This window comes from Pristis pectinata, chromosome 4 (assembly GCF_009764475.1).
Source record: "Pristis pectinata isolate sPriPec2 chromosome 4, sPriPec2.1.pri, whole genome shotgun sequence".
NCBI lineage: Eukaryota > Metazoa > Chordata > Chondrichthyes > Rhinopristiformes > Pristidae > Pristis > Pristis pectinata.
Window position 1 is genome coordinate 73090113 of NC_067408.1, and position 18206 is coordinate 73108318.

At 41.0% G+C, this 18206-nt stretch overlaps 1 protein-coding gene across 6 annotated transcripts in view; it reads right to left on the bottom strand.

Annotated features, from left to right (window-relative positions):
- frmpd4 (FERM and PDZ domain containing 4) overlaps nucleotides 1–18206 on the bottom strand; it is a 471176-nt gene that overhangs the window by 138784 nt on the left and 314186 nt on the right. The window contains exons 1-2 of one of the 6 annotated variants that reach the window (XM_052014786.1): nucleotides 10740–10961; nucleotides 7845–7984 (exon numbers count right to left, since the gene is read on the bottom strand). The exons of 3 other annotated variants lie outside the window; for them this stretch is intronic. The gene's annotated coding sequence lies outside the window, so the exon portion shown is untranslated. Of the gene's footprint in view, nucleotides 1–7844; nucleotides 7985–10739; nucleotides 10962–18206 lie in introns of those variants that run through there. 2 more of the 6 variants (XM_052014787.1, XM_052014784.1) reach the window with 2 other exon arrangements.

Genomic DNA, 18206 nt, shown 5'->3' on the forward strand with positions numbered 1-18206 from the left:
AAAACTCCCAGTGCCTATTCTCGGAGCTCTTGTATTGATACTGAATATTAAGGAGGTGAATGGCACATAGTGGTCCAGATGGCAAGTGGCCAATGCAACAATACAACAATATTTGTTTTGCGTGCTGGCTCTTTGGCAAAGCAATTCAGCATCTGGCTTGCTTTACTGCAGTTTAGTATCACACTGATAGTTTCACAGTGCCCAGATCAGACCTGAGCGCACTATCGCAGTTCCATTTCACACATACTCCTTTTAAATTGTTTCTTGATGCCACACCAGTTACATTGCACTTCTCCACATTGAATCAGTTCTGCCTTATGGACCCAGTCACGTTGAGGTTGAAAATCCCTCGCGTAGTTGCCAGGTCCCCAATTTTTTTAACATCGTTTGAAAATTTGGAAATCTTGTTTGTGGCATTCTTCTCAAAGTTATTAATATGTATATAAAATGTAGCATTCAAAAATAAAGATACAACTCCTGTGTGGCTGGCATCCATGATATTTAAAAGACAAAGATATTTTAAAGATATTTAAAAGACATTCTGAAGGTGCTGGATTAAAATGTAATCTGAAAAAACAATTTGCCCTTTTTTTTGTTTGAAGATATCGAATCTTCAAAAAGCATTAAAAATAATTGTTGCTGATATGTGAGCATTGTAGATGAGGCAGCCTATTAATTGTCATTGTAATAAGCAGCTATAAACAGACTCACCATTGACTATGAATGTAATTGTGACAAAGATAATCCAGGCCTCCTCATCCCCCTCAGTCTGTGTGAAGCCTTCGATATGGTTGATCGTCCTCTGCACCAAACCATCCTCTCCACTTGACACACTATAAATTTGCATCTAAGTCTGGGAATATATTTATTTTTGCCTCTTTCTAAAGTATTGAATAAATTTGTTTCTGTCTCCCTCAATTACTCTCCCTATAGCTAACTCTTACCAGCATTAGAAATCAGATCGAATATCTACAAGGCATTCAAGTTCTAACGTGTCCGTCACCTCTCCGGCTAGCAAGACTCCAATTCCCTTGCTCCACACATATCCATGCAGGGAAAGACGGCAAGTTATGTGCAATGGCTCACCTGCAAGGATCTATCAGTGAGCCACTCTAATTTCTCATTTACATTCGACCCCTTAAAAACATCACCCGAAAACAGCACTTCTGAGTGTATGCTGACAAAATTTAACTCGATCTCTCCACCACCTCTCAAGACCTCTCCAGTGAGTTGTCAGCCTGCTTATCTGACAGTAGGGACTAGATGAGGAGAAATTCCTATTCTAGTGAGTTGTCATGTGAGGTAGAATGCCTCAAGTGAGATCATAATGGTAATACTTTCTACTTTCAAAGAAAATATTTAGAACAAATTTCATACAGAACCCATCAGAACAATTCCACACAACACCATGGGATATAACCCTGCAAAATCCATTGATACAAAGAAAACACTGGACTTTGCTTAACCAAATTTGCCTACTAAACTCACAGAAGCAGCAGAGTCAAAAATGTCACCATGACCCTATTCAGCAAGATAGTATCTTCAAGCACAACAAGTGCATTAGTCTTCTTAACCGACCAATCAAGTCGGGCTCACATATGGGAGGTAGGAACCAACGTGGAATCAAGAAATAGTTGGGTGAAATCGATCATGTAAATCATATAATCAATGGAAAATATGAACAATGTCTGGACTTTGAACCACATGATCCTGAAGTTGTGTCTGAACTGGATCGAATACAAAGCAGGAAGTACAAATCCAGAACCAGTCTAAAAGTAGATTCAATGCCAAATCCTGCAAGGAGATCAGGAAGACTCTGAAAACAGTTACTAGACCAGATTTATAATTGTTGTTCACTTAAAGAGAAAGCCAGTTCTAACGGTGCAAATTGACTGTACTGATGTCACTGTTATCTGTGTTGAAAGTGTAAAAAGGATTTAGCCAAAATACATTTCTCTTTCAAAATAAAGGAGTCTGTTTTTAAACGCAGACATATCTATGTGCATGTTCATGCTGTGATCCTGAATGCACAGGACAGTTATGTGATGTATCTGCTTTGTAATAACATAACAATGACACAGACACTCAATCTACATCAAGAGCTTAAACATTCAACACATAAATTATTTAAGTGTTCTGCCTGGCAAATACACTATATATACGTATGCTGCGCACATATGTTGTATCTCAGTGCATTTGTGAAGTCAGACACTCTCCATCAACCACTAGCATCATATCTTTCCAATTATTTCTCACTCAAGACTTTCACCTAAAGACCTCGTGCTGGCAGTTTCTATCAGAAACTCCAGAGTAGAGCTGTCAAATCATTCATAAATCCTGGACTTCTTGCATGCACAATCAAATGTGAGAGTATGGTACTTCTCCACCATTTTGTAAGGCCAAATCTGTTGGGCTTACAACAGGACTGAGGCTCTATAAGGCATTGGTCAGACCGCATTTGCAATATTGTGAGTAATTTTAGGCCCCATATCTAAGGAAGTATGTGCTGGGAGAGGGTCCAGAGAAGGTTCACAAGAATGATCCCAGGACTGAAAGGCTTAATGTATAAGGAGCTCTTGATGGCTCTGGGCCTATACTCAATGCAGTTCTGAAGGATGAGGGGGGAATCTCATTGAAACCTACTGAATACTGGAAGGCCTGAATAGAGTGGACATGGAGAGGATGTTTCCATTAGTAGGAGAATCTAGGTTCCGAGGGTACAGCCTCAGAATAAAGGGATGCACCTTTAGAACATAGATGATGAGGATTTCTTTTGCCAGAAGCTGGATAATCTGTGGAATTCATTGCCACAAAGGGCGGTGGAGGCCAAGTCATTGGGTGCATTTAAGGCAGAGATTGATAGGTTCTTGATTGGTAAGGGGGTTAAGGGTTATGGGGAGAAGGCGGGAGAATGAGGTTGAAAAGAAAAATCAGCCATAATTTTAATGGCGGAGCAGACTTGATGGGCCAAATGGCCTAATTCTGCTCCTACGTCTTATGGTCTAATGGTTTGTTCACTCTGCCACTGGAATCCCCTGGAGTCCAGTGACTAACCCAAATCTTGTTGAGTCTCCCTCGGACTTTGCAACATAATTGGCTCCCAACTCAAATCAGGTCTGGGGCAGGATCCAAGATCTACTTTCAGTGAAAACTGCAGGTCTTAGTCTTAGGAGATAAAGTGGAAGGCAAGTTACTTTTTGTAAAACTATTTTTCTTTAGTTTAATGTTTTAAACCACTTATGTATAGTTTTCTGTGTTTTAGTTAACAATAATCTTTAAATTAACATCTTTAATATTGCTTACTTTAGTTTTATAAGCTTTTAAATACAGTATCTCTAAAAATCTGAGATGTTTAAAACTTGTTAAAATTACTCACAAGTTTCACAACTTTGTCCCAGTTTTGCCTGCGGTCAGTGGTGACTCCTCTGTGCTTCGTCACCTGAGGACCTGTCGCCATCTGGACCATGTCACTGGATACCAGCAATGTGGAGGATTGGTAAGATGGGCACTTCACATCCAGACCAGGGTGTGACTGGACACTGGCCACCAATTCCAGTCCATCACAATCCAGCCCATTTAGACTTACCTCCTCAGCTACTAATGTGATAGTAGGCTCCACATTCCATGTACCTCATGGATGTTTTTGGTTAACTGTCCTTCTTTCACATCCCTTTGGAAATATTTCTGGAAACTTTACACCAGATTCTGCTCTAACTCCATCTACAAGTTTGCAGATGATACCACTGTAGTGCACCGAATCTCGATTAGCGATGATTCGGAGTACAGGAAGGAGACAGAGAGCTTAGTGACATGGTGTCACGACAACAACGTTTCCCTCAATGTCAGCAAAACAAAAGAGCTGGTTATTGACTTCAGTAAAGGGGGCGGTGCACATGCTGCTGTCTACATCAACGGTTGAGAGGTTGAGAGGATTAAGAGCTTCAAGTTCCTAGGACTGAACATCACCAATGGCCTGCCCTGGTCCAACCACGTAGACACCACAGCCAAGAAAGCTCACCAGCACCTCTACTTCCTCAGGGGGCTAAAGAAATTTGGCATGTCTACGTCAACCCTCACCAATTTTTATCAATGCATCATAGAAAGCATCCTATCTGGATGCATCATTGCTTGGTATGGCAACTGCTCTGCCTGGGACTGCAAGAAACTGCAGAGAGTAGTGGACACAGCTCAGCACATCATGGAAACCAGCCTCTCCTCCATGGATTCTGTCTAGTTATCTCACTGCCTTGGTAAAACAGCCAGCATAATCAAAGAACCTCCCACCCCGGAAATTCTCTCTTCTTCCCCCTCCCATCGGGCATAAGCACATACCACCAGACTCAAGGACAGCTTCTATCCCGCTGTTATAAGATTATTGAACAGTTCCCTAGTACAATAAAATGGACTCTTGACTTCACAATCTACCTCGTCATGACCTCGCACCTTATTGTCTACTTGCCCTGCACTTTCTCTGTAGCTGTGACACTTTATTCTGCATTCTGTTATTGTTTTACCTTATACTACATCAATGCACTGTGCAATGAATTGATCTGTATGAACGGTATGCAAGACAAATTTTTCACTGTACCTCAGTACAAGTGATAGTAACAGACCAATACCAATACCAATACCAAATTAGCAGTTCCAATGAAAAGTCATCAATCTAATATATTGATTCAGTTCTCTTTCCACTGCTGACTGTCGCCAGATATCCTGGTGTGGAGTTTAATCTCTGACCTCTACCAACATCCTTGGGGCAAATATACCCAAATTGCACTGGTATTGGGAAGTGTTTCATTCCCAACCCCAAGTTTCTGCTCAAACACATTTGAATGTGGTCAAAAACTACAAAACAAGCCAGTGATTTCGAACATCTAGAAAAAAAAATGCTTTAAAAAGTATTCCTTGATATATTTAAGTGAGGTAGTCAAATGCACTTGATTAATGCAGTTGAAAAGTTGGTTTATCACAAAAAAATAAGCACTTTAATTAGTCACTGGTCCAAAAGACATGGGAGGACTCAATTTTAAATAATTTAAAATGATTATAAAATTATCACACCAAATCATTTGTTAGCTAAATTAGTGCAGAGTAGTCAGCTGCTTAATAAATTAAAAATATGTTCAATAGATTTTAAAATGCACCTACAATGACTTAAATTTAAGACTCTCCAGAAATTCCCACAAATGAGCACAATTAATGGAAATTCACAGTGGTGATGGATCTGGGGGTGTGGTCAGTTTGTGGGTGGAGGCATCCTCCAGCAAAATATTTTAAAGCAGCACCAATGACTGTAGAAACGTGATTCATGTTAAATGTAATTTGCACTTAACACCCACAATCTTTAGCACTGATTTGGATAACTTGGGACAAATTGCACATTAAAAAAAAATTGCAACTGAACACAAACTACAAGCTCCTATTTTTAAGATTTAGCTAAACTTCACACCAGATTCTTTTGACTCCTTTTTTACTTTGCCTCTGTTATTTAGCCCTTTGTCTACCATAGCCATCCATCCCGGCTTGGCTCACTCAGCATCCTTTGATTCTTTTGGTTGAGGTGTGCAGCTCACTCGTTAAAGGCTGACAGTTCTCAGTAACAAAAGCTATTGTCCTTTCACCACACATAGTAATCGACTTTATTGAGCAAGGACTAGCGACGACCATGGTCTACCCTTTTGTTCAGCCAGGCGGTTCTCTCTGGTTTGCTGCAGCCTTGTCCTGGATAATGTCTGATATCTGTTTGCTTGTGTACTTTTTTGGGCAGTTCATGGGTTGTCTTTATTTACTGCTTCTTTTATCAACCTTAATTCATACCTTGGCATCCTTGTTTCTAACTTGAAAACTTTGTTCCTGATTATATTATCTTCATCTCCAATTCCTGAAAATGTCTAATACTGATCTGGTACTATCACTAAACTTAGACTCAGCTGTGGAGTCAAATCACTCTCAAGCAGACTAACCTTTGCTGTCTGTTCTTACAAGTTCACAAACCTTGCTCCCAATCTCATAACTCTTGTACAAACCCACTAATTAACAGGCAGATTCCACACCTCCACACCTCTTTGTACCTGATTTCATGAAGGTCAGATGCCAAACTCCTGAAGGTTTTCCTCTCAATGCATCTTATGGAAGATAGATTTTTCCTATTGTACAGTTCGGATTTAATTCTTTTTTAAACCAAGGAGCTCCCTTCCTCTTTGATGTTCCTTCTATTTGCTTCCCCCTTTTGGTAAAATTGTGGAAATTCTCTTTCAATTTTTACTTCTCTTTGATTTAATTTAATCTCACAAGAGGATCCCTTTATCATTCACTTTAGGCTTGCTTTCACTTAGTTTCGTTCCAATGCATCCTTAACATTATAAACCATCCCATTTTAAATCAACTTCTTCTCTTGCTCCCTAACAGGACACTTGGAGTTACCTGTTATCTTATCTCATTTTTGAGACTTCACACTATTTGGAGAATCAATATCTCCACACGGTTATGCATTTTTGTCACATTATCATAGGAACATCACAAAATGAGTAAGACTAGGCCATTCGGCCCCTTGAACCTGTTTTGCCATTCAACAAGATCATGGCTAAAACATTTTCCTGTCCTATCCCCATATCTCTTGATTCCTCTAACATCTAGTGATCACTGTTTCGAATAAACTCATGACAGAATCTCCACAGCCCTCTTGGAAAGAGAATTCCAAAGATTCCCTATTCTCTGAGTGAAGAAATTTCTCCTCCTTTCAGTTGTGATTAGCCTACTTACTTTGACTCCCAGCTGTAGATCCTTAGTCAAGTTTAGTTTAATTCTACCAGCATTTTGGGTTAGATATCTTTATTTGTCACATGTACATCAAAACACACAGTGAAATACATCATTTGCGTAGAGTGTTCTGGGGGCAGCCCGCAAGTGTCGCCATGCTTCCTGTGCCAACATAGTCTGCCCACAACTTCCTAACCCGTATGTCTTTGGAATGTGGGAGGAAACCAGAGCACCCGGAGGAAACCCACGCAGACACACATGTAGAACGTACAAACTCCTTACAGAAAGCAGCCGGAATTGAACCCGGGTCGCTGGCGCTGTAATAGTGTTACGCTAACCGCTACACTACTATGTCTTTGAACTATTCATTCCCTTCGCAATCCAATGCTTAGCAAAGTTTTTGAAGATTCTGTTGGGTCTCTTTAAAGAAACTGCCATGCTGATGGGCTGGAAGTGGAGGTATCTTCCTTTATGCATTGCCAGAAACTGCAAACACGATCAGATTCACTTCACATTCAGCCAAAAATAACAAAAGTAAACTTGCACCTGTATTTCACACTTCATTCGGGAGGTCCCAAAGCGTTTTAAAGCCAAAGACAATTTCGTTTAAAGTTTATCACTGTTGTGCGGTAGGAAACACAGATTTGTGTGCACAGAGATCTCCCACAGACTGCATAGTGATAATGACTTTTTTTAGAAAGCTCATCCTGGAATAAACCTTAGCCAGGATTGACGGCTCAGTTCTTCTTTCAAATACCATTGGGATTTTTAGCGGTCACTTGAGAGTTTCACAGGGTCCCAGTTTAATATTCCATCTCAAAGACAGCACCCCCTCTGCAGTTCAATGGTACTATACTGCAGCATTGAGGTTTGAGTGTTCAGGTCTGTGGATTGGGACTGAGCCCACAATTTTTAGACTTAGAGGCAAAGTCCATGCACTGAACCAATCTGTAACTCACAGGCACCTTCCGTCAAAAAGGGCAGGTGATTGTATCATTTAAATTTGAATTCTAAATGACAGGATCATATAAACATTTGAAGAGAATTTATTAGAGAGTCAGGGAATAAAAACAGGGGAAACGTACCACCAAATGCTGTTGGGCCAAATGGCTCCTGTTTGGTGATGTGATTTCCTATCCAAGAGACCATGCTGACACCTTCCAAATCTGTGCCAACCTCTTCTACTGTTCCGTGTTCAGGTTCATATGAACTGGTTACAGCCCTACTATAGAAAGAAAATCCTGCATTATTGAAGATAGAAATTAAATTCCGTTCCTCCTCGATAGTGGTAAATTATTCCTCCTCATTCTAACCAACCTTTGACATGGCTGTTCACGCCCTCCTCCCCTACATCTCTTTTCCATTGTCCAGCTGGGGATACTGATATATTGATCCTCTTGGCTTCATTCCTCTTTGTTGAATCATAGCCAGTGAATCACCTGTAATGTTTTTTTCCTTTCACTGAAACACTATTCTTCTGAGTCCCAGGTCTATACCAAAGCATTCTAATTTACGGATGGTGCCTTAACCATGCCATTTGAAGTCACAAGATGAGGCTTTACCTGTACGCTGATGATAATCATCTCTCTCTCTTGCTCTCTCAAACAACAGGACGATACAGTGGCATAGGTGGCACGGCTGCTGCCTCACAGCTCCAGTGACCCGGGTTCAATCCTGACCTCCGGGTACTGTCTGTGCGTAGTTTATAGATTCTCCCTGTCATCATGCAAGTTTCCCCTGCATGCTCTGGTTTCCTCCCACATCCTAAAGATGTGTGGATTGGTGGGTTAGTTGGCCATTATCATTTGCCACTAGTCTGCAGGTGAGTAGTAGAGTCTGGGGAGAATTGATCAGAATGTGGGGAGAATAAAATGGGTTTAGTGTAAGATTAGCTAAAATGGGTGGTTGATGGTTAGCACTGACTCAGTGGGCTGAAGGGCCTGTAACCCTGCTGTGTGATCACTCTCCCTCTATCAGCCACTCAGAATTGGTCTGATGTCCAATGTTAAACAAGCATAGCTGTCTTAAATATGAGGATTCTGAAGCTATCACCTTTGGTCCTAACTGAAATACAGTTTGATCATCACCAGTTCCATCCCAGGGAAACTGCCTCAAGGTAGGTGGGACCTTGTACAACCTGGAGCTGTGTTTGACATGTCTACTCTCACTAAAACTGCCTGTGTGCATGACTGATCACCATCCCTTCACCACCTAAGGACTTATATCCCTAAAATTCTCCACCTGTATACCTTTCTCTCTCTCTCTCTCTCTCTCTCTCTCTCTCTCTCTCTCTCTCTCTCTCTCTCTCTCTCTCTCTCTCTCTCTCTCTCTCTCTCTCTCCCCTTTAATATGCTACTTAAAACCTCTCTCTCCAATCGAGCCTATGGTCATGCCCTGTAATCATATTTCGTAGATCAGCTTCAAATTTATATTCGATACACTTAGGCAGATTGAGACCTTTCATTACATTAGAGATAAGAAATTAATTGAAGTTAATGGTGCTTTAAGTGATGTGACTCTACCACACCTTAAAGAGGTTGGATTTACTCATGAGGGGCTTACTCAAAGGGTGCCAGCCATAGTTAAGGTCTTGGACCAAATATAGACACGAGGGCTGAATTCTAAAGACATCATCATTCCAAAGGTAACACCAAAGCAGCAAATTCAGCAAAGTAGGGAACAAGTTAAGTTGAAGTGAATTGGGATTGGTAGGGGACAGGATGAGTGGGGTGGTGGTAATGGGCTATATTGCACCCAGAAGTAAGGAAGATGGTTGTTTTGTTGGATGCCAATGACCTCAGCATCAAGAAATAATTTCATACACTCCCACCAATTTAGCTTTTTCTCTATAAGGTTGGAAGTGAGACTGCTTGCTGATAATTAAATCATTTACAATTCTATAGATAATACAAGCAGCAGGCAATGGCCATCACAAGCAAAAGAGAGTCTGACTACCTCATCCTGACTTTCAATGGTATCACTATCAGTATATCTCCCACTAAATGGCACAGTCATATCAATGGCGTGGCTACCGTAGAAGGTCAGAGGTGGGAATTGTGCAGCAAATAGCTCCTCTCCTGACTTCCCAAAGCTTTGCCAAAACCTACAAAGCTCAGGTCAGGATGGGATACACTCTACTTACCTGGAAGGATGTAGTTGTGACAATACTCAAGAAACTCGACACCAACCAGCACAAAGCAATTCATGTAATCAGCACCTCATCCAATAACCTAAGCACCCATCTCCTCCGTAAACTGGCAAACCATAGCTGTAGTATATGCTATCCACAGAGTGCACCACAGCAACTTGCCCTGAGACCCTTTCAGCTGAAAAAGTCAAGGGCAGTAGGTGCTTGGGAATATCACTTCATTAACCCTTCCCCAAATCACATGCCATCCTGACTTTGACTGAGATTGCTGTCCTTTCAGTGTCATGGGAACTAAATCCCTGGAACACCCTATCCAAGTGGGAGCACTCACTCCACACGAGATATAGCAGTTTAAAGAGGCTCACCACCAGCTAGAGATAGGCAATAAACGATGGCCTTGCCAGCTTTGTCAGTATCCCAAGAATCAATAATCTTTTTTAAGGTAACAAGAACTAGCTGACCTCTTAAATTTACATCATATTTGGCATCCCCGCGATGAGGTTCCAACTCTTCCACCGCACTATCCTACTGAGCAAAGCACACAAACTCATTAAATGCACGGCTGGAAGATTTGCATGTCAGGCAGTCTTGGGAACTCCAAATTGTGCCCGCAGAAATCAAACAGGAGTGCCCCAGTCTCTGACTGAGAATAAGAATAGTCCTTCCAGTACAAAACAAAAATCCATACATTTGCAGCAAGTGCCTAATAAAAATTCAGGTGCATGCTACTACAGCACTAAAAAAGAGGCTAGGCAGAACACAATGGCAGACATGTTGGAGAGAGAATAATTATTTGAGGCATTTACTACCACATTTGCACGGAAAACCTTACCTTTTATGACCAGGTTTGAATTGTCAGCCATAGATCACAAGAAATGTTGCTGCTATGGGCAGTTTCTAATCCATTTTGACAGAAAGGATGCAATCGGAGTCTCACACAGCTGTCAGGTGAAAATTTAACTGCACACAAGAAAGGCAGAAGGTGGAAGATGTGCGTTGTGTCTGTGATCAGGAGGTGGTACTGCAATCTATGCTGAATAAGTACAACTGTCTTAGCAACACTTCCAGAAGCCGCAGCTACAGGGCTCCTCGCCACCGAGAGGAGCACAGCGCCTTGCTTTTAACCCCTTCAAGAAAATTAAAATAAACATTCCATTGCAGCAAATCTTCAGCACAGTTTTGCAACATTATTTTCATTTTTTAAGATGTCGAGAGATCTCCTGTGCATTCCCAAATTTAATCAGTTCCTGCAAATAACTATTTCATGCAGCTCCTGCTCTGGTTGAAAGCATTCCCTAATCTGAATGCAATGTCAGAGGCACAGCTTTCGATCGGTAAGATTCATCTGAAGTGGGAGTGAAGGGTGAGCAGGGACAGAATGTATATCAGGCAGTTGTAGCACAATAGTCATCTGAAAGGATATACAGCAAAGGTCATTTTAATTTCCCTTTAGTGAATGCAGAAAAATAAGATTGCCTACTTTATACTCGTTCCATTTATTCTGTTAACAATAATGATAAGAGGATAATATGCCAAAGGTACTGCTCAGCCAGCAAAGATACCTTGACAGGAGGTTCAAGTATCTGGGAGTGTGCACTGGCTGCTTTACTAGTGTGTGACCCTTGACACCCAAGTTTCTTCTGTGCTGTCCCAGGTGTCGAAGCAAGACTATCTGCCTTGATAATGGCCAGGAATTAATCCACTGCATTTGAAAAGGGAAGACCGTTATCAGAAATGGTAACTATAATGAATAGCTTTGTTCATTTTCCATTGAGTGTAGATGAATCATCTGGATGTATTGAACCCAACTTGAGTAAGTTGATACTACAAAGCCTGTCCAAAGTTACATGATCATTCAGTTAAAACCTATATGTTAATTCAGCTCCTTTGTAGTATCAAAATTCATTAATGCTTTCTCAATTATGACCAAGAGAGGTCATTAATGCCCAAGAGGCCTTCGAGACGCACCTTGTAAATAAAATACTGTTAACAGGCAAGAGAATAATGTGTGAACGTTACTTTGAATGGCATATTTGGCTTGGTTTACAGATGTAGCCAAGAGCAAATGGGGCAGAGGTTTATTTTGTAAGGTCCAAGCTGCATCATAGGCTCCAGGGGTAATTCAAACTCACTCAATTGGATCTGCACTTAGAATGGATACTAGAAAATTGGAAGCATTGTAATGAGCAGGAGGTGGGCATTCCTGAACTTCCAGCTCAGTTTCCTCTGATTCTGACTGCAGTAAACCCAGAGGAGGGTACCTGAATGAAGCTGTGATGGACATTGTGTCATGACTATTTTACGGCCTACAGGTTCTGCTGTGCATCTAGCCCAAAGCTTACAAGTGGCAATAGGTAGATCTTTATCTCCCCACCAGGTTATTAAACACTGTAGCTAAGTAATGTTTCATATTAATTTAGACTGGGGACATGAGCTCAAAACAGATCGACTGAGATAATATGGGTTCTGATCCAGAAGGAGGGCTTGCACAAGAGTTGGTGGGGGGTCAGCTGGGTAACAGGCTCCCCAACTCCAAGTAAATATTAAACATGTTAAGGAAGTGCAAGTATGCGTGCATATGTGCACTTGTTTAAAGCACTGCTTCACATCTCCTTACAGAGGGTAGTGAATCTCTGGAATTCTCTACCTTGGAGAGTTGTGGAGGTAGATCATTAGAAGTATCTAAAGTGGAAGTACATAAATTTTTGAAAGCTTGGGGACACGAAGGCCATGGTGATCTTGCATGGAGGAGGAATTGATAGATCAGCCATGATCATATTGAATGGCGGGGCAGGTTTGAGAGGCCAGGTGGCCCACTCCTGCCCCTATTCTCTAGAGCTGTGTTCCAAAAGCAACCACATTTAAATGTCTACATGCGCCCTTGCCCAGAGCTAATATTGTTGGTTTGGCATACTAAAGATTAGAATCAGAATCATTTCCATCTGATAAATAATGAGAAAACCATAAGTTTGAATTGATGTCCCTTACCTTGATAGCAGATATGTTACAAGCTATAACTGGCAGAGAAAAAAAGAAGAAAGTGGCCTAAACTGTAGTCTGGGCTCCTACCAGAACTCACCAATGAGGATTACTCCTTGCAAATTAAAAAGTGGGGAGGCCAGAAAAAAGGGTGCACTGATTCTGAAGATGTGTGTTATCCTACTGAATAAAATGTGACATTCAACTAATGCTTTAAACACTTGTTTAATACTTGACCGATGATGTGTAGATATTTAGTGTCAGGTTTGCCAACGCATGAACAATTGTTCATCGGCAACGGGAAGTCAATGTGCTTTAAAAAGGCAAAGTTTTCTTTGTTTTCCCATTAAACTAATATATATGTCTTTATGTGGTGAGATACGGATTTTCACTTTTGGTTCTCACACTGCTATGTTTCATACACCATAGGAGTTTGTATCTGTGCTGCTTTTTCTCAGAGCAATTAAAACCTAATCCTCCAGTTCCACACTCGCCCCACTGCCCTTGCTCTTTTCTGCCTTAACTCATTGACTCAGTCATTTTTTGGATGCCAATTACACAGGAAGGGCAGGAGTTGAGATTTTGAAGCCACATTCTTGGGAGCTTTGGTGTAAGTTAAAAACAAAAGACCTCGAAGGCAGTAACCTCTCCATTACTGCTGGTACCACATGCCAGCAAGAATAGGAATAGGGAGGTAAATCAGACTAATACGTTGTCAAAGGTGTGGTTCAGGAAGGAGAACTTCCAGTTCTGAAGGTACTGGGACAAGCTCTATGACGGTAGGGATCTGTTCAGGAAAGATATGCTCAATGTTGTTCTGGGAATTTCAAAAGTGTACTTGGGGAGCATTTTAATACATTGGTAGGAGAGTAGCAAAGAGGTATAAGGTGCACAAAAGAAGAGGTGTGAGGCAGCAGTAGAATAGGAAGCAGGATGTTATTAGACAAGGTTCATAGATTACAGGCATAAATAGCCAGAAGAGGGAAATGATTTAAAGGCAACAACTGAAAAATGTCTCAAGGATGGAACTAGGCAGTTCATATTCCTGTGTGTACTCATTTCAGAAAGATAGAGAAGAGAGAGAAAAAGGAACTGGTGACAGGGCGGGTTAAAGAAGATACAGTGGGTGTTGGAGAGAGAAGACATTCCTCAACATGCTAGAAGGGTGCTATCACACTATTGGAGGAAGGGGCAGGATAGGGGGTATTCTAAATAGCTCCCAAATAGTAAGAGGGAGATGTAGGAATGAATTGGCTGGAAAACTATGGAATGACCTAGTACTGTACAGTGGTGATATTGGGGGGGCTTCTGTTCATGGGGATTAAGATATTTATTTATTAGTCACATGTGCATCAAAACACACCATGAAATGCATCTTTTTGTGTTACTGAGAATGTGCTGGGGGCAGCCTGAAAGTGTCGCCACTCTTCCAGCGCCAACATAGCATGCCCACAGCTCCTAACCTGTACGTCTTTAGAATGTGGGAGGAAACCGGAGCACCTGGAGGAAACCCACACAGACATGGGGAGAACGTACAAACTCTTTAGAGACAGTGGCAGAATTGAACCCGGGTCGCTGGCGCTGTAATAGCGTTTACGCTAACCACTACACTTCTGTGCCACCCCTTATGAAGTGGATCAAATGGTCTGTGTCAATGGGGACAACAATTGGGGAACAATAATTATTGTATCACAAGGTGTAGATTAGTAAAAGGCAAGGAGCAACCTAAAGTTGAGCTTCTCAGTTGTAGGAGAGCCAGCTTTGATGGGATAAGGGAAGATGTGGCCAGGGTTAAGTGAAAGCAAGGTGTAAACTCTAACAGAATAGTGGTCGAGTTGTTAAACAACAAAGGTACAAGGTAGAGACATTCAAAGGTGAGAGACAGAGAGAGCAAAGCCAGAGCTCCATGGATGGTGAGGATGATAGAAAATATGATGAAACAATTGAATGATATATGATACGTCCCTGGTGAATGCTTCAAGTATGAGCCAGCCTTTATAAAACAAGCTGGGAGGGAAGGTAGAAAGATTGGAATGGGAGGATATGAGAATAAAAGTGAATCCAAAAACTTTTTGTGGACAAGTAAATACAATAGGTGGGTAGCAAGGGAAGGGGTGGTGCCAATTAAGGAATGCATGGCTGGTAGAGTAAATGAACATTTTGTATCAGTCTTTACCAAGATGTTGCCAAAAGCATGTTATCCAAATGACAAAAGATCGCAGAGCTCTGAGATGCAGAGGGACCTGACAGCCCAGTTCGCAAAAGACAAGCGTGCAGGTAAAACAAAGGATCAGGAAAGCTGACATATCATTCATTGCTAGAGAAATGAATACAAAATTAGGATAATTATATTTCAATTACATGGGGCATTGCTGATACCACATCTGATACTGTGAACAGTGTTGCTCTCCTTATAAGGAGGAGTGTTAATGCATTGTAAGCAGTTCAGACAAGGTTTATTAGACTAATAACTGTAAGGGGTGGAAATTTAAAAAATGCAGATGCTGGAAATCTAAAATTAAAACAGAAAATGCAGGAAACACTCAGCAGGTCAGGCTGCATCTATGGGAAGAAAAGTAAATAAATCATCTGGTCCGGATGGGACATATTGTTGAGGAAAGTAAGGATGGAAGTTATGGAAGGGCTGACTTTTCTTGGATCTCTCAATCCAAGAAAGATGACAGAGAATCAGTCAACAACAAATGTGACACCCTTGTGGGACAAGGGGTGCGAGGACATGCTGGGCAACTACAGCCTGTCAGTTTAGAGAGACATTAGAAACAATAGACCAGGGAACAAAAAGAACCACTGCTCGGAGAAGTTTAAGCTGATAAAGGAGAGTGAACAAGGGCAGGCATGGTAGCGTAACGCTATTACAGCGCCAGCGACCCGGGTTCAATTCCGGCCACTGTCTGTAAGTAGTTTGTACATTCTCTCCATGTCTGCGTGGGTTTCTTCCAAGTGCTTCGGTTTCCTCCCACATTCCAAAGACATACAGGTTAGGAAGTTGTGGGTGTGCTATGTTGGTGCCGGAAGCGTGGCGACACTTGGCACCCAGAACACTCTACGCAAAGATGCATTTCACTGTGTGTTTTGACATACATGTGACTAATAAAAGGATATCTTATATCTTATGTGATGGAGGTAATTTGACTTATCTAACTGAATTTTTCGATGAGAAAGCAGAGAAGGTTGATGTAAGGAATGTCAAAGCTGTAATCTATATGGATTTTCATATAAAAGTCTTTGCGGAAAAATTAAAACCTTGGAATAAAAGTGTCGATGACACCACAGATTGGGAATTGCTTTTGGACAGAAAACAGGAGTTGGGATACTAGAGTCAGAGAGCGCCAAAGAGAGATAGAGCACAGAAACAGGCCCTTTGGCACACCAAGTCCTTGCCGACCATCAACCACTCATTTTTTATTTCCATTATTTATTTTCCCCATGTTCTCATCAGTTTTTCCCAGATTCTACCATTACCCTACACAGTTGGGGCACTTTACAGTGGCCAAGTAACCTACTAACCCCCATGTCTCTGGGATATGGGAGGAATCCGGAGTACCTGGAGGGAGCCCATGCACTCATAGGGAGAACATGCAAACTCCACACAGACAGTATGCGAAGTCAGGGTTGAATCTGGCGCTGTGAGGCAGCAGCTCTACCAGCTGTGTCACTGTGCTGTGGTATATGGTTTTTTTTTAGACAGAAAATTGATAGACAGTGGTTGCCCCCAGAAACTTAGTGCCAGGGCCAACTGTTTTTTTGTAATATACACGTTGGTAGACAAGGTGAAATTTCAAAATTTGCAGATAATACAAAACATGTAAGTGTAGCAAAGAGTGAAGAGAATAGTGAGAGTATGGAATGAATGACTCAGTTCTAAAGGGTGTGTAGGAACATAGTGATCTGGATTTATACAAGCATAACACTTTGAAGCTGCAAGGACATATTGAGAGCATAAGTAGCAAAAGATATAGGACCTCATGTATAGGAGGATAGAATATGAAAACAGGGATAGATGCCAAACCTTTATAAAACACTGATTTGGCCACAAATGGGGGTACTGCATGTAATGCTTGCCACTACACTTTAGGTTGGGTGTGAAGGTCCTAGAGCACATGCACAGAAGCTTTACCAGAGGGACTTCAGTTATAAGGTTAAACTGGAGAAGCTGAAATTATTCTCCTTCCAACAAAGAAGGTTAAGAGGAGATTTGATAGAGTGGTACAAGATAGGGTTTAGATAGGATGGATACAGAGAAATTGTTCCCATTAGTGGACAGGTCAAGGACTAGGAGACAAATATTTAAAATTATGAACAAAATATTCCAGGGCCATATGATAATAAAAAAAATAAATGCAGGGCACAGTTGTGACCCGGAACCCATTCCCCTGTAGAGTGGCAGAAACAGAGTCAATTAGGGTTTTTGAAAATAAATTGAGTAGGCACTGGGGGGAATAAAATTTGCAGTATTATACAGAAATAATTGGACAAGTAAGACTGAAAAGAATGCTTTACAAAGCATCAACACAGATTTGATGGGAGACGTGGCCTCCTCCTATACAGTAAAGATTTTACATTTCTACAATTTTAAAACATATCACCATATTAGGGATACAGTAGACTTTGTCCTAATAACCTGCTGTAAAGAGTAATTTTTATTACTCTCACTCCTTGCTCTCCTAGTGATAATTTTAAATGGTTAGCCCATTTGTCGCTCAATGGAGTATGCTTTCCCAATTCATTTTATCAAAACCTTTCTTAAAAAACTTTATCAAATCTCCTTTTAGATTTCTCAGTTGTCATGGAAGTTTTCACTACCTTAATTCTCTCCTTGTAACATTAACTTTGTGTCTTGGTAATGTTCTTTTATAGATTAGTCCAGATGGGATAATCTCATTGAACCAATAACCTATGAGTTCTTGTGCTCATGAGTTAAATTTCTCCCAGTGCAAGTTATGAAATTCTGAGCAAATAAGGAAAAAGAATACCATCATAATCTCTGCTGGGTGTTCTAAAAACACAAGTGGAAACACAAGCCCAATGGGACTGAAATCATGAACAGTTCCACTCCTGGTTGCCTGCACCTCTCTGAAAGAATCTAGTATGCTATTAAATTGCCAGGAAGCTATGGGTGGGTAATAAATGTTATCTAATATTGACCTCTCAAACACCTTGCACATATTTATCATTACTGCTTTACTTTCATATTATATGCCCCACTAAAAAAAGAACATAAACTATTAATTAATGCTTTTTGTGGATCTATCAGCCTTCACTTCTATTTTTAAGGAACTACATTTGAATATCTCAATTT